Below are 18128 nucleotides of genomic sequence, written 5' to 3'. Positions count from 1 at the left end.
TTTTGTGAAGAGACAAAGACTGAGCGGTGCCTCCACGTGGCTGACCTCGAGCAGCAGCTGGCTTCTCCACGCAGAACCCGAGCGTAGGAGATTCAGAATCGAATCTATTCTCTCTTCCCCCTTCCCCCTCCTGGTTACAAATCACTTGAGATATATAAGTTAGTGGAACTTTGCTAGAATTTTTCGGCTTTGTGAGGAATCTTATCATCAAAGAAAATGACCAGCAATGCTACCAACAAGACAGAGCCTCTCTCCACGAATTCCTGTGTATTCACTGGGATTCTCAATCCTCTAGTGGTCAAGAAATCTGTAGTCTTCTCGAAATATGGCAAAATTGTGGGTTGCTCTGTTCATAAGGGCTTTGCCTTTGTTCAGTATGTTAATGAGAGAACTGCCCGGGCTGCTGTGGCAGGAGAGGATGGCAGAATGATTGCTGGCCAGGTTTTAGATATTAATATGGCTTCAGAGCCAAAGGTGAACTGAGGAAACGCAGGTGTGAAATGATCTGCAGTGGAGATGCACGGGTCAGTACCAGAACACCCTTCTCCGTTCCCTCTACTCAGCTTCTCTTATGACTTGGACTGTGACTTTCCATGAGGTTATTATTACTAAGATGTATAGTTACCCAGCACGTATTCCTCCTCCTCTTCCAACTCCTCCTGCTTGGGCTGTAGTTCCTTCAAGATGCCAGCATGTATTAGGAAACACCTCACAAAGGGGCAAAAGTGGCTTCAATTCTAAGAGTGGACAGCGAGGATCTTCTTCCAAGTCTGGAATGTTGAAAGACGATGACCTTCAGACCATTAAGAAGGATGTGACCAGATAAAACAAAAAGTGGATTCTCTATTGGGAAGCCTGGAAAATTCTGGAGAAAGAACAGAGCAAACAAGGAGAGGTGAAGAATGCTAAGTCAGAAGAGGAGCAGAGCAGCAGCTCCCTGAAGAAAGAGGAGACCGAAGTGAAGATGGAGTCTGGGGGCGGGTACAGATGACTCTGCTGAGGAGGGGGACCTGCTGGATGGTGATGATGATGAAGATTGGGGGGAGGGCCAGCTGGGGTTGATCAAGGACGATGAAAAAGGCTGAGGAGGGAGAGGATGACAGAGACAACACCAATGGCGAGGATGACTCCTAAGCACATAGTGGTTGCCATTACGTGCCTCATTATTTCTTTACCTCGGTGCTTGTCTAAGATCAAAATATTCACCAGATCCTCTCCCCTAGTGTCTTCTTCAGCACATGCTCACTGTTTTCCCCATCCTTGTGCTTCCCGTGTTCATTGATTCATATTGCCCTGTGCCTAGTCCCATTTTCACTTCCTTTGACACTCCTAGTAGTTATAGTAAGTCTTCTTTGGTACCTCTTTATGACTTACAAGCAAAAGGATGTGTGGTTTTTTATCAACTGTCTCTAAAATAATCTTTCATTGTGCAGGGAGTACGGTTCTTTCCATTCATCTATGAGCTCAGTAGTTGCAGAGGCAGTCGCATTAGTTGAGTAGGACCTGAGAGCAGTTTTGAGTTAGAGGTATGTGTGTTATACCCCACATAAGACTGCTATGTGGGGCTGGTCAACACAAGTGTACCAATGTACTTTTGTGAATGAGAGTTGGCATGTGAAATGCGTCCTCTAGAAAAATAATTAGTGTAATAGTCTTGAGATTTGTTTTCTAAAGTTGATACTATGGGTTATTTTTATGAACAGCCTGATGTTTGGGATCCTTTTTTTCTCAAAATAAAAGTCCTTATCAAACCAGGAATTGGGAGGGGGAAAAAGGACAAATAACAAGTATTGGTGAAGATGTGGAGAAAAGGGAACCCTTATGCATTGTTGGGAATGTAAATTGGTATAACCACTGTGGAAAACAGTATAAAGTTTCCTCAAAAAGTTAAAAATAGAAACACCGTATGATCCAGTAATTCCACTATTGGGTATTTTCCTAAAAAAATTGAAACACTAACTCAAAAAGATATATGTACTCCTATGTTTATTGTAGCATTATTTGCAGTAGCCAAGATATGGAAGGAACTTAAGTGTACACAGATAGAGGAATGGATAAGGAAGATGTGAGATATATATACATATATATCTATATATATATCACTTAGCCATAAAAAAGAGGCTGAGAATTTGTCATTTGCAACAACGTGGATGGACCTAGAGAGTATTATGCTAAATGAGATAAGTCAGACTGAGAAAGAAAAACACCATATGATTTCACCCAATGTGTAATCTAAAACAAAACAAAACAAATGAACAAACAAACAAAGGGCAGAATCAGACCTATAAATGCAAATAACAAACTGATGGTTGCCAGAGGGGAGAAGTGGGAGTGAATGGGTAAGACGACTAAAAGGAAGTGGGAGATACAGGCTTTCAGTTATTGAGTAGAGAAGTCACAGGAATAAAAGGCACAGCATAGGGAGCATAGGCAATGATATTGTAATAGTGATGTGTGGTGACAGATGGTAGTAGCTATACTTGTGGTGAGCACAGAGTAGCATATAGAGAAGTTGAATCACTGCATCATTCACTTGAAACTAATGTAACATGGTGTATCAGCTATACTCCAAAAAAAAAAAAAATTAAAGAATAAAACTGGAAATAAACTATTTGCATATCTACAGAACAAAAGCTACAAAGTAACCTCTGCCCCTCCGAATTAAAAAAAAAAAAAAATAGCCCAGTGAATAGAAAATCAAGCCCAACAGGTCACTGAAGGAACATCTAGTAGTCCTTTTGCTCATTTCTAAGTTTCAGGTATTTTCTGACAAAGACTTTGTCCAGATGAGAAAGTCTGAGGTTTGGAGAGGTTCTTTAACTGGCTCAAAGTCACAGGGCTCTTTGGTGTTAAGACTCCAGTAAGAACTAGCGATTCTGGACCCTGAAGTCTCCATGAAAGAATAGTGGCCAGTGTTTTACTTTGCCTCGCCACATCTTATTCCACACATAGGGTATAATTGGTGCCTGTCTCCTGCAGACAATCCACAGAGAGAGCATCTTCTATTTCTCTCTGCCTGTAGGCATGTGTGGCCCACTGAAGAGGGTGGCTGGAAAGACCCGAAAGTTCATATCCCTGGAATGACCCTCAGGCAATGACAGAGAAGTATTAATGGATAAGTAGGATTCATACCGAACTTCCCTGTCCTCAATGAGATATTTCTGAGAGATCAGAGAGTCTCCAGCAAGAATGAGGTCAGGTTGCCCTCAGTAGTAGCCTGATACTTAACATGTGCTCCTTTGGCATTCATCCCTTCCCTGTCTTACTCCCCAGTCCTTCCCCATGTGTCCTGGGATTACCTCCCACATAGGTTACTTGCAGCCAAATCCTGACTCAGGATTTACTTTAGGAGGAACCTAAAAACCAAGACAAAGAGGGAGCCTGGTTTTAGAAATAATTCAACATTGCAGATACACTCATCAAAACGTCCTTTGTCTACAATAGTTTGAATGAAATGCAAACTTTATAATCAGATAAGAAAACGGCAGATGTTGCAGAGAATACAATTCATCAGGAAAGATTCCTTTTAATAAATCATTTGTCATCAAATTACATAGTTTTCCTTATGAGGGTTTTAGAGCCAGAACTACAAGTCTGTGTGTACATACATGTGTGTGTCCTTAAATCCTTTAATCCTGCATTGATATTCAAAATAGATCGTAGAAATTTAATTAACCTTTGATGATTGTACATTTCACTCACATTTTAAAAACAAATACTTTAGAATTTTAATACAAAAGATAGTAAAATCACAATTTCAAAGACAACGTAAAATAGCTTGTGAATACCTTAATACAAGAAGCTTCAGTAATAGACATAAATAGCCCTGAGATCATAAAGAAAGGGAGTAGAAAGCAGAGATGAAAAAAGTATTTAATTACTGAAATGCACAATTACGCTCTCAGAAGTAGATCTTCAAGCAAAATATTGATAATGATGAATGATACTGTATTAGTACCAGCTAAGAATCTGGGAGCTCCCCAAATGTCTCATGTGAGAATTGGTTGTCTCGTCTTTGCAAATTCACTCAACTTCACTGAAGTGCATCATATATGTCTAATATTCAGTCCTTCCCTAACATCAGTTACTGTCCAATGATAAATATTGAAACAAATTAGAAAGTATATGTTCATTTGTTTGGATGTATATGTACACAAATTGTAATGTGTGTTTATATCCTAATTACAAAATATACCCATTTTAGAAAGCACATAAACATTTCGAAAAAGATGAGTGACCCCATGAATATACTCCAGAAGTTAATCTTTCAGCATATATAAGCCATATTTATTATGTTTAAAAGTAAAACACATTTATACATGTAAATGCACATACAGAACAGAATTTGGCTCAAATTGTATTAACTATTTTGATATCCTGAGTTCTTTACTTTTGAGTATTTTTCCGTGTCATAAAATATTTATTGAAATACTCTATTGACTTCTATCTCACTATATTTATATCCCATAATTTATTAAATTTCTCCTATCATTAGACATTTATGCCATTTGTAAATACTTGCTATTATAAATAAGCCTGCAATTACCATCTTTATTTATTGCCTTTGTCTCTTGATTAGTCTCTTATAAGTACTACAAGTGGAATTTTCTGAGACATGATGATGACACATTACTAAATTATATATTATATATAAATTATAATTATATGTTATATATCCTTGTAATATGTAACAGTTATTATTTAATCACATCCTTATCTTTGTATATTGACATTTAAAAATTTTTTTTGCATCGATACATGAAGAGTCTCTCAATTCTTAAAGTTAGATAAATTTGCTTATTACTGAATATTTATTTATGTCATTTTACCCCCTTCTCTTTATAATTTTAAGGGTTCTATATATTTTCGCAGTATCATTCTTTTGTCTTCACTTAAGAAGTATTTCTTTATCATTTACTTATACTAATCTTTATGGTAGGCCCAGGAGATAGGGTATTGAACAAAATAGTAGTATCTTCTTTTCTCATAAAGCTTACAGTCTGTGGGAGGTGGACAGTTGAACAGATGGGTTTAGAGGAGGAGCACAAGGTGTTATGGAAACTTAAAGGATTAGCTCCGCAGAAGAGTAAATACAGCAGACCTGACACTGGTTATCCTTAAAACTCCTGCTTACCAAGTTGGCCCTTGGATTTCATGAGTCCCACCTTTCTCTGATAAGAATGGCTTAATGTACCTGAACCACTCGTACACAGAATGTGATGTATGCTGAATACTTGCTTTCCTCCTGGGAGTCTGAAACCTTGGCACATGCCAGGCAGAGGCTGCCACATGAGCATCCTCCAGGAAAAACTCTGGATGCTTAGTCTCTAATAAGCTTCCCTGGTAGGTTACAGTTCACACGGATTGTCACAACTTTTTGGTGGAGAGTTCAGCATGTCCTATGTGACTCCACTGAGAGAAGACCCTTGAAAGACCTTGTTTCCTCTAGACTTCACCCTAGGAAACTTTTGCCTTTGTTGATTTTGATTTCTGACTTTTTGCTATAATGAATCTTAGCTGTGCAAAGCATATAACCTTGGAATCCTCTTGGAGACCATGGACATAACCACCTAAAAAGTAACACTGCTTCACCCCCTTCCTTGCAAAACCTAAAACCAAAACCTGAAAGGATCACACCATCTCAAGCAACTTAACCATGTCTCAAAACAAAACTGAAGAATAATTTTACAGGGGGAAAAATAAGATTTAGCACCCAACTAGCTAAAATTCCCAATGTCTGGTGTCCAATCAAAACATACCAAGCTCGCAAAAAAAGGAGGAGAATGTAACCCATAATGATGAGAAAGATCATTCAAAACTCATCTAGAAATGACACAAGTGATGTGCTAATAGACAAGGACAGTAGAGCAGTTATTTAACCAGTCCATATATACAAGAGGATGGAGGAAAGATTGAATATATTAAGTAGAGACTTATTTAAAAAAAAAAAAGGACCCAAACCAAACTACTAGAGATGAAAACTATAGTGTCTGAGATGAAAAATACATGTGATAGGAAAATAATTACAGATTGGACATTGCAGAGGAAGAGATTAGTGAATTTGAAGACACAGCAATAGAAACTACCCAAAACAAATTAGAGAGAGAAACAGCTTTAAAAACTGAAAGAACAGGCGCCTGGGTGGCTCAGTGGGTTAAAGCCTCTGCCTTCGGCTCAGCTCATGATCCCAGGGTCCTGGGATCGAGCCCCATATCAGGCTCTCTGCTCAGCAGAGAGCCTGCTTCCTCCTCTCTCTCTCTGCCTACCTCTCTGACTACTTGTGATCTCTGTCTGTCAAATAAATAAATAAAATCTTTTAAAAAAATAAAAATAAAAACTGAAAGAAGTATCAGTGAACTGTAGGATATTTCAATCAACAAAAATATGTGTAAACAGAGTCCCCAAAAGGAGAGGATAGGAAGGATAAGACAGAAAAAGCATTTAAAATGTTTATTTAAAAAAATAAAATAAAATGTTTATTTTTACTTTTAATTATAGTCAAAATATGTTAGATTCAGGTGTATAGCATAGTGATTCAAAAACTATATATGTCATGAAATGCTCACCACAGTAAGGGTAGTTACCATCTGTCACCATACAACATTATTATATTATTGTCTGTATTTCCTATGCTTTAATTTTCATCTCCATGACTAATTCATTTTATAACTAAAAGTTTGTATCTCTTGATCCTCTTCATCTATTTCATCCAACCTCTCCCCAACCCTCCCCCTTATTCCACCATGTTCCCTCTGCCCATCTGAAAATTTTTGAAAATGCACTAAGTGCCACAAGAGAGAAGTGTGGAGGAGATAGCTACCCATGAGGCAACTTTTGGCCAGTGAGAGGTGAGATTAACAGGAATGATTAGTAATATCCCTCTTAATTCCTCTTTCTCTTGGACTGTTTTGAAATACCTGTCTTCTGTACAGCCTTTCAAGAGGTAACCTGCTTGGGCAGGTGACTCTGTTTCTATCCAGTGAAGAAATGGACAGCTGAGTAATGCACCACCCTGTATTTCCTTTCCATCCTTCCTTGTCTCACATTTCTTTTCTCCCACTCTCATGGCCCAGGAATTATATGTCCCTGGAAAGCATTAGCATTTAAGTATTACCCCAAGTTTCAGTTTTAAGGGCACCCCAACTGAGACAGTGCAATTCAGGAAAGGAAAATATCACATAGGATAAGATGAATGAGATCAGCAATTGAAGACCTACCAAGAACGGAGAATGTTGATATGCTATGGAAAATGGTATGGAATAAGAATAGAAATAGGACTGCGGTGCCTGGGTGGCTCAGTGGGTTAAAGCCTCTGCCTTCGGCTCAGGTCATGATCCCAGGGTCCTGGGATCGAGCCCCGCATCGGGCTCTCTGCTTGGCGGGGAGCCTGCTTCCTCCTCTCTCTTTCTGCCTGCCTCTCTGCCTACTTGTGATCTCTGCCTGTCAAATAAGTAAATAAAATCTTAAAAAAAAAAAAAAGAATATAAATAGGACTGTTGGAGAAAATACACCATCTGTGTGAGGTCAGCGACCATAAACCTGTATTAGCCCTAGTCTGCACTAGTCTGTCCCTAGTCTGTCCATCTAGCACTTCTCAGTAATCTGGGTATGTGGGTGGTGCACTCTGGGACTCATCCAAATGTAGTTTTGGTAGGTCAGATATAAGGGAAGACCAAGAGATCAAGGAGGTTAAGGATATTTGCAAGGTAGTGATTGAAGAGAGACACATTCAAAGGTAGACAGTGAATAGGGAAAAAAAAATTAAGAAGGTGGCTGGAAGGGGTCTGAAAGAATTATAGGTTTTAGTATGAAACAAAGAACTGAATGCTCAGGAAGAATGGGGTGACCTAGAAAATGTGATCTGATTGTAGACTGTCTGCACTGACAGTGTCACTGACACATGTAAGAGTGGGGTGGTTCTAGATGGGTGGTTGAAGTGGTGTGAAAGCAGTCCCACCAAAAGTTACTGGAGATGTAAAACCAGTAAAGCAAAGACCAGAAAACTAGAACTAACTTTTTAGAATATTTGGTTGATCTTGTCATCTCCTTTCATATTCTTTAACTGGACTTCTTAATTTTTTTTTTACTCAATATTGACCAGTTTTCTTCATGAATTTCCCTTCACTTGCCTGTGTTCAGAAGAACAAGAACTATGTTTAATAGATAGAAGGTGAAATGAGTGGAAGAAGGGAAAAGAGAAAGAAGACCCTCGTTGGCAGGCTGGGAGGGGTGGGAAAAGATGGGTACAGGTGGGGGCGCCTGGGTGGCTCAGTGGGTTAAAGCCTCTGCCTTCAGCTCAGGTCATGATCCCAGGGTCCTGGGATCTAGCCCCACATCGGGCTCTCTGCTTGTCAGGGGACCTGCTTCACTTCCTGTCTCTCTTTCTGCCTGCCTCTCTGCCTGCTTGTGATCTTTGTCTATCAAATAAATAAAAAAAAAATAAAAAAAAAAAAAAAAGATGGGTACAGGTGAACAGCTCCCTCCCCTTGTCTCAGTCTGACTTCCCTCAAATGTAAAGTCAAAACACTACTACTTATCTCAGGAAGTTGTTTTGAGGATTAAATTAAGCAAATGAAATGGAGTATGTGACGTTTGACATAAGAACTTAACATAATTCCCCAAACTGACATGGGTCTCAACCACATTCTGTTAGTATTTTCATATACTAATGCAGTTTTAATGATAGATTATAAATGGGTATTACTGAAGGATGAAAAGAGTAATTTTTTAAAAAAATAACACAATCACAGCAACTGTTTTCTGGGGTACTATCATAAAAGGTGTCAGGCTTAGCTAGTAAATATTTCTTAGACCTACTTTATTTTTTTTTTTTGAGGTTTTATTTATTTATTTGACAGACAGATCACAAGTAGGCAGAGAGGCAGACAGAGGGGGGGGGGGGAGCTGGCTCCCTGTCGAGCAGATGGTTCGATGCGGGGCTCGATGTAGGGCTCGATCCCAGAACCCTGGGACCATGACTTGAGCCAAAGGCAGAGGCTTTAACCCACTAAGCCACCCAGGTTCTCCTCTTAGACCTACTTTATTTGGTAACTCCCTTCCTGCAAGTAACCGCAACCAGTTAGAACTTCAGAGAGATTTTCTTCTTGGAGATTCCTGATTACCTGTTTACAAAAACCAAAACAGCAGCAACAGCAAGACCCCGTAAAGTGTAAATGATGTTATTAAATCAAAAGATTATAGGTTAAAGTTTTCATTTCCAGTGAAGGGGGAATAAATGATCTAAATACCGAGACTAACCCTTGCCAAAGCAGAGTGAGCAGGCATGGCTGCAGAGGCATGATCAAAGGAAATGACTTACATTCAACTCTACTTCTGACCTTTATTTCCACGTACTCAAAGGGATTTCTCGGCCTCAAAATATAACCTACTTCTCGCTGTCTCCCTCCAAGGTTTTGTAGATGCCCAAGTTAAATATTCCATGTACAATTTGAATTTTATAAGTACTCCACAAAAAGGAGATATCATTCATCAGGGGCAACCTGGCCAGCTGGCTTATGTTTTTCAGTTACATTTGGGCTTTCAGCTGTTGCTTGGCAAGAACCAATCTCCCCTACTTTTTTTTTTTTTTTTTAAATCATTCCCTAAAACATTCTAGTTTACCAGATGGTTTTCTTTACAATGGGTAGCCCATTGTTTGCTGTTCACTGGAGTCATTATTTTCCCAAAGTTGAAAGAAAGAAAGAAAGAAAGAAAGAAAGAAAACAGAAAACAAAACAAAAATATACTGAATACAAAATGAACCATCTTCTTTCATAAGGTAGAAAGTTTATTTAATATAAAATGAGCATCGAACCTGGCACATTCAGTTGCATTGTGAAGACCCAGGGATTTACTTGAAAAGGAGCCAAGTGCATTTAAAATTCTTATTACCCAGCAATGGGCAGTTCTGGGTTACATGCATATTAATCAACAGGGACTGCTGGGAACCCAGATGTGCAGGTGTTTTTCCTACATAAATGTGCGTGTAAAAATGATTTGCATATTCAATTTCTCATGGCAACTCATTGGATCAGCCTGTAGTTGGGTGATTTCCTGAAAATCGCAACTGAGAGTCTTCATTTATTTAGATTATTTATTTATATAGGGGGGAAAAAATAGAAACAGGAAAACAGCCTCAAAAATATAAAGAAATTCTTGGTTTCTTTGAAAACAACGTGGGCCATGTTAATACAAAAAGTCTCTGGCACATAGGATAATAAAAATAATCATGATGATACAAATATACATTAAGGAAAAACTAAACTGCTGAGTAAGTTTTATAAACTGTGGATAAAATAGGAGCATGAAACTCAAGATAAAAATGGTGGCAAGTGATTTTTGGTCTAAATAGTTATAGAAATTCCATTCGAACATGGGCAGACCAAGAAGTTATAGACAGGATTCTCACTGAAAACCATTTACTATCAAATGCATATCATACTCAAAAACTGTAAGATTGAATAAGTAACCTGAAAGATATTAGCTGATGGAATCTTAATCCATTGTCTGGTTGTTGAGGGGCTCTGGAAAGCATTCTTAATACTGTGTATGTGTGTGTGTGTGTGTGAATGACCAGTAAGATCATTGATTTCTTTCCCCCCAAAATGAAAAAACTTAGGCTTGTCATAATGAGCACTGAACAATGTGTAGAATTGTGGAACCACTACATTGTACACCTGAAACTAATATAACACTGGATGTTAACTATACTGGAATTAAAATTTAAAACCTAATAAAGGAAAGTGAAAGAACAGCTACATTGTGGGAAAGAGTCAGACGCTTGTCAATCAAGGCATCTGTTCCATAGTTGATCTCCTCGACAAATTTAGCATTTTGGCTACGATGTGATGCATTTAGGTATTGGGGATATAAATAAACTCCCAAGATACGCTCTTGAGCTTACCACATGAAACCAAAGAAATAAGCCCTACTGCCTTTTTCGAATAGTCTTTTATCTCATTCTCCAGCCAGAATCTCACATATAATTGAGAAGAAGCCAGCCCCGACGAGTGCATGCTAGATGACATTCTGGGAAGAAACAAAACTAGGGTCAGAAAAGAGATCAGTAATTATTAGGAACACTGGGGATGAGAGGGATATGCTGAATATGAAGAAGCAGAGGGAACTCTGGGGAGTGGTAGGAATGTTCCCTACCGTGGTTAGTGACAGTCCTATGATGGTATGCAAATGATACCTCAATAAACACAACGTAAAAATCACATAAGCTCTCTTGCCGTGGATCATCGGAGTGATTTAATATGAAAAGAAAAATCTCGAACTCTTTGCCATTTCTTCCCCCACTGAACATGTGTTCACTCAGTGACCATAATTTAATCATATCCACAATTACTATTTTAGTCATCAGTGCTGAATTAAGATCAGGAGGCACATTATTGCATGTCCTTTCCACTGTGAATGCAGGGGTGTGCAGGTTAGCAACCTTTCCTTCCCTGAGCTGTGCCCTTTGGGCTTCTGACATCGCCCTGTTCCATCAGCACTGACCACCGGGTGCCTTCTCCATGCCTACATCTGGCAAGCGAAATGAGCGTTGGCTAAATGACAAGTCTCTTCTTATATGGCGTGGGTGGCAGGTGGAGAGCAGAATAAAAAGTCATTGAGCCTACCCCCCCATCCTACAGGCACTAGGTACGTGTTCACCGAGGAGATTTCTATTTTGCATTTTTAACGGTTCCATCCAACTTAGTATGCGTACATGTGTTGTTTCTCTTCCACATTGCACATCACGGAGACCGAAACGTTACCCAACACAGAAAGCAGTCTGCCAAGAGTTTTTTTCTCCTTTCCACCCAGATATTATATGTCACTAGATGTGTGACTTTATATGTCTTATACCCAAGCTTTTTGGATAGAGTATGGCATTTACCCTTTTCGGCGGTAAAGAAAGCAAGAAACGTGAAAGCATATCCTCAGATTTTCTTAGCAGACACATGATAAACAGTAAGAGAAAATATTTAAAGATTTTATTTATTTATTTAACAGATAGAGATTACAAGTAGGCAGAGAGGCAGGCAAAAGAGAGAGGAGGAAGCAGGCTCCCTGCTGAGCAGAGAGCCCGATGTGGGGCTCGATCCCAGGACCCTGAGATCATGACCTGAGCCGAAGGCAGAGGCCTGAACCCACTGAGCCACCCAGCCGCCCCAAGAGAAAACATTTAGATTATCTTGTTAGTTCATATTCATACTTCTACTGTTTGAGGAAATTCCTAATACTGAAGATTCATTTGTCCCTATATAATGAGGTTCAAATCCTACATTCACCCCAAAGTGCAATTCATTACATCCACAGGCCTATTCTGAAATAGCATTTATGTAATTGTTGTATTGGCACTTTTATGCATCAACGAGCCACTTATGAGCCTACATGGAATGATTTTTATAAATTGCAGCTCTAGTACAGTATAACTGCAACAAAGAAAAATGGGAAAATAACAGATGTAAATGGTAAGATGTAAATGATGTGTAAACACATTAGAGAAATTACCTGCACCCTGTTAACTAAGGGTTAACTGGGGTGAACTGGTCAGCCTTGTTCGGCCCAGACCTCATAGCAGATGTGCTGTGATGTGTAGTCACATTTCCACAGCATTCATACCTTGCATTTCAAAATCATTACATGTGTTGAAGCAAAATACGTTTTTGCCTTTTTTAAAAAAAATCATGTGTGCTATTACTTTTAACTCTGAAATCAGCAAACTGCCGACAGGGCCCTCACTAAGCCACCTGGACCCCTGCAAACTACAATTTGACAACTTTTACGCCAAAGAACTTATTCTCTTTGCAGCTGAGGAAACTAGATCCAGTCAATTAGTCAAGTTCTTTCCCCAAGGTCACACAGCTAATTAATAGCAGCTGGCAAGAAACCCCGCCTCCTCACCGCCTGCCTGCCGGGACAGTGCCCTCCCTTTGCACCACATGCGCACTGCCCCTTAATTGATTACCAGCAGTCGGCCTCGTTTGGGGGTTCTCAGACCTCCGTAAATGTCCGTATCACATAGAAGACTTATTACAGTACAGATTCCTGGGCTCCACCCCAGATTTTCTGATTCAGTAGCTCTAGGGCAAAGGATGTACATTTCTAGTAAGTTTCCTGGTGATGTTGATGGTATTGTTGCAGGGACCACACGTGGAGGCACCGATGTCTTGCTTTCCTCTCTGACTGTCCTCTAAAACAATGCTTCCCAAATTTTGACTTGTGTCCAGATTACTTAGGGATCTTGTTACAATGGAGATTCTGCATCTGCAATGAATTCCTAGGGAATGCCAATGCTGGTTCTTGGACCTCGTGCGCTTCCACCTTGGTTGGTCCTTCGAACCACCAGGTGAACACACCCAGGGGAAAAACTAGAAACATGCAAGTTGCACCAGAGAAACACAGAACCCCTCAAATGCAGTGTGGCTTCCAAGAGGATGCGCTTGGATGCACACCGGAAGCAATCCCCACCAATCTCAGGAGGCAGGGCGTATCACTCATTTCCAGGTCCTCTTTGTCATCACAAGTACCACGACCCAAGGGTCTCTAAGCTTGACTAGTGTGGTCTCTGTCTTAAATTCTCCTTTCCTTTATAAAGCAGGGTGGCACTTTCAGATGTCTCCCCGGGGGATGGAACCCCAATGCTTGTGTGAAAGGAGAGAGTGTAGGGGATGCTAAACTTCTTGTATTTTAACGTGGTACTAAGCCACCCGTCTTTTGACCAAGGATCACACCTGCTTTACTATACTGCTTTTTATTTTTTTTTAAGAATTTTATTTATTTATTTGACATAGAGAGATCACAAGTAGGCAGAGAGGCAGGCAGAGAGAAAAGAAGGGAAGCAGGCCCCTGCTGAGCAGAGAGCCCGATGTGGGACTCGATCCCAGGACCCTGAGATCATGACCTGAGCCGAAGGCAGTGGCTTAACCCACTGAGCCACGCAGGCGCCCACTATACTGCTTTTTAAACGCAAGCATCCCTAACAAAAGAATCAGAGCAGGTGTGTGGGGCTTCAGACCTTCAGATTCTAGCAGAGCCTTAGGATCAAAGTTGTTCATGTAATAGCATTTCCCCCTCCCCCCTTCCTCTTCTTCCTCCCTCCTCTCTCTTATGCTTTACCAATTGCAATTTTGACATTGGTTTCAGAGCACCCCTAGTTTTCCATCCTAAAAGCACTGACACTTCAGCCTTATACAGACTAAACTTAAGCAAATGGTTTATGCCTTGGCATCCTCCTTTTTATTCATTTCTTAACTTTTTCCAGCAATACTACATGTCATTCACCCAGCAATACTTTGTGTCATTTTATCACTAACACTTACTATGTGTCGTTCTTAAAGAAATATTTACTGCCCTGTACTAGACCTTGGGGATTCATGGCAATATGACCCAGATCATACTTCTGCCTTTGTAGAGATTTACATTCGTCTAGAGGGCATGGGGAACAAACTAACAATATCAATCCATTTCCTAATGTGCCATTTTGTGGCAAGTACAGAGAGAGCCTAACACAGTCCAGGTTCAGAAAAGCTTTAAGAGAAGTGACCTCCCAACTGCTCTGTCCTGAGGGTGAAGAGCTATTAAAGGGCTTTTACCAGTGTAGGTGACTTGATCTGATTTGCGTTTTAGGAAGATGGTTCCATCTGCTATTTGAAAAGACTGGAGTAAAAGGGGCAGGGAAATCAGTTAGGAGGAAAGAAACCCAGAAATGAGAGAATGGTCCCCTGAACTAGTGGCGGATAGAAAGAAAGAGACATATTCAAGCCACAGAAGATTGAGTCAATGAGACTTGAGAACTGAGTGCTTTGGGGGTGGTAAGGGAGAGAAAACACGAGGATAATTCCCAGGAATAAGGAGAGATCCCATTTGTTGGATGCTGTGTAGTCGGGCAGGGTAGAGTGGACCTATTTTACCGCTGAAGTCATTAAAGTCCCGAAAGATTAACGGCATGCCCCAAGTCCAAAGAATTAATGAGTGAATGATAGAACCCAAGTTATCTTGACATTAAAGCCATGATCCTGACCAGTGTTGTTAATTTTGGTTTCAATTAATTGTCAGCTTCCTCTGGCTCTGAACACAGGCTGCCTGAACGTGAATCCAGTTTTCACCACATGTAGTGGTGTGACCCCACCCAAGTTACTTAATCTCATTAAACTATATGCTTCTAGTGTATACAATAAAGATAAAAATAGTTCTGACTTCCTGTGTTTGTTTAATGCCACGCTCAGCCCATGTAACCCCCCATAAAGCTGAGCCACTGTCATCATTTTATCATTTAGCCCCTACTCCTCCTGGTAGCCCCAGGGATATTTATTGGTGTGAGCGTGGAAGGACTCCGCTCCTCCACAGTGCACAGAGGCCCGAGCATTGTGGCAAGCACCCTTGGCTCGCCGTCCGTTTGCCACTTTCTCAAGGGCTCACCTGTCCCTCTTCTTCTTCCAGATCTGTAAAGGAGGAGTCCTCCATGATGACTTGTTGGATTTGTTCTCTTCCATCTACATCCTCTCCCCATGTGATCGCATCCGTTTTCACGACTTTAAATGTCATCTAAGTCCTGCGCATGCTCATACTTCATTCTCTGCCCTCTGTCCTCTGCCCTATAGCCCTGTAGTCTGCCCAACCGCCTCTTGGCATCTCCACTCAGATGTCCAAGAGTCCAAAACTGAGCTCCTGACGTTCTTCCCAAGCTCCCTCCTCTTACAAACTACCTCTTTTTCAGTTAATGGAAATTCCTTTCTTCTATTTGCTTAGGCTAAAAACAGTCGTTATGTTGGACTTCTTTTTCTTGTACCCCACAGCTAGTTTGTAGCAAATCCTATTGGCTAGGGCTTCACAATATAACCAGTCATCCTACTGGCCACCATCTCTGCTGCTACCGCTCTTACCCGAGCCAGCTTTGTCACTCCCTGGATTCATGCGCTGGTGTCCTCATTCAGCTTTCTAGCTACAGAATATGTGCAACAAGGCAGCCCTGGTGATGATTTATAGCAAATCAGATCATGTCCGCCTCCAAGGGTATATCCCATGATCCAAACACCCTCCGTGATCTGCACCCCTGTTATCTTTTTGCCTCATTGCCTGTCCTCCCTTTCACTAACTGCTTCAGCCCCACGGGCATCATTGTTGGTCATGGAACTTATCAGGATGCTGTCATTGTAGGATCTTTGCCCTTGATGTGTCCTTGGCCAGGAAAGCTCTTCCTCCAAACACACAGCTATCTGCCTCACTTCTGAGTCCTTACCCTGCTCATCTACTGGGGGAAGACTTTTCTGGTTGGTCTTTAGTATTTTCCTTACTGGTAGTAAGTGGCCTGAGTGAATTTATCATTTTGTTCACTGCTGTGTCCTCAATACCTAGAACAGTGCCTTACACAATGGTCCTTAACAAATAGCTGTTGAATGACTAAAGCCATTGAAAATTTCTGCTCTGAGTTCACTCCTATTTTACATGAGATATCCGTTTGACTAATTCTGCAGCGCAGAATTATAGCTTCAGGTAAACAAGAGGTCCTGCAGCAGGAAGGAACTGGCTCACTTTTCTGTCCTGGGCACACACTTTACACTGCTTGACTTTGTGCCAATCCAAGCTGTTGGCCATCCCCCCACCCCTTTTATTTTTTGCCAACTGCTGCTCCTCTACGGTTCCCCGGGGCTTCTTTCTAGTCAAAACTACCTCTGGAGGCAGATTCCTCCAAGCTGTCTCCACCTCTTCCTCATGAAAATTGTACAGAAATGTATGCTTTGTACACACTAGAAATAGCTACTGCCTTTACTTGCAAATCAAGCTCCTTAAATAATGGAGTTAACTGTGTCTATTGAAATCAGTTACTGTTGGTATTTTAAAACACAATAATTTTATAATACTTCTTAACTCTCTTTGAAATAACAAATGGAAAAACAAAATGCAAAATATTAATAAGCTGTTCTTAAAAATGGATCATATGAAGGTTGAAAAGCAGTGATGATTACCTTTATAAGAAATACAATTATGGACATTGCTGATGGACATTGGAGAGGGTATGTGCTATGGTGAGTGCTGTGACTTGTATAAGATTGATGAATCACAGACCTGTACCCCTGAAACAAACAATACATTATATGTTAATTTGAAAAATATTTTTTAAAAGATTAAAAAAAAGAAGTACAGTTCACTTGAATCTTTTGTATTTCTAGCCACAAATATGCTTCATATTTATTTGCCAATCTAAACCATTTCTGAACAGTTCATGTTCTAAAGAACAACTCTGAATTTAAAAAAATTTTTTTTTTATTTTTTATTTTTTATAAACATGTAATATATTTTTAACCCCAGGGGTACAGGTCTGTGAATCGCCCGGTTTACACACTTCACAGCACTCACCAAAGCACATACCCTCCCCAATGTCCATAATCCCACCCCCTGAATTATTTTTTAGTAGGAAAATGTGATGGTCACATTTCATAGAGTAAATCAAATATTTGTGGAACTATACACAGGTATTTTTCTCATTGTTAATATAGATTAGATACAAAATAGTATGTGTGATAGGAAAGGGTCCCTGTATTGCATGTGATAAATATTTATAAATACTAATCAAGGTATGTATTTGAAATGGTACCAAACTACATTACAACTTAGAATGTTAAACAGTTTACTACTTAAAATTGTTGACCACACGGGGGGGTAGAAAACTTAAAATAGTATCAAAATTAGCAAAGATTCAAGGATTTCCTACTAACTTGAAATGGCTAGAATCTAAAATACTTCACAGTGAATGTTTTAGAATGCTGGGTTTAGGGGCTGAGGTTCTGCCCCCTGGAATAATATGGTTTCAATTCCAATATGTTAGCGCTACCTGTTGACTCACACACAGATGTGGTGAATTTTTACTAGCTACATGTAATTTCAGAATTAATCTCAGCACAGCTTTTTGAGCCTATTATACCTGTATCGTACTTCTCAAACCAATACAGTCCTAGTAACACAATATTTGTCATGTGAGACTTTGATACCTAAAAATGGAAAACTATGAAATTCTTGATAAAATACCAAATCTATGTGATTTCCTTGTATCACTCTACCTCTAGTACTTATAAAATGCCATCATTTTCATGTTAATGTTAATATTTTTCTAAAAATATTAATAATCTAAATGTTAA

The 18128-nt window shown here is 39.9% G+C and overlaps 1 pseudogene; it reads left to right on the top strand.

Moving 5' to 3' along the window:
* Positions 1–216: 216 nt before the first annotated feature.
* Positions 217–1134, top strand: LOC131825785 (heterogeneous nuclear ribonucleoprotein C-like; annotated as a pseudogene).
* Positions 1135–18128: the final 16994 nt, after the last annotated feature.

This window comes from Mustela lutreola, chromosome 2, assembly GCF_030435805.1.
Source record: "Mustela lutreola isolate mMusLut2 chromosome 2, mMusLut2.pri, whole genome shotgun sequence".
In the NCBI taxonomy this organism is placed as follows: domain Eukaryota; kingdom Metazoa; phylum Chordata; class Mammalia; order Carnivora; family Mustelidae; genus Mustela; species Mustela lutreola.
This window is presented reverse-complemented; position numbering and strand designations above follow the sequence as displayed.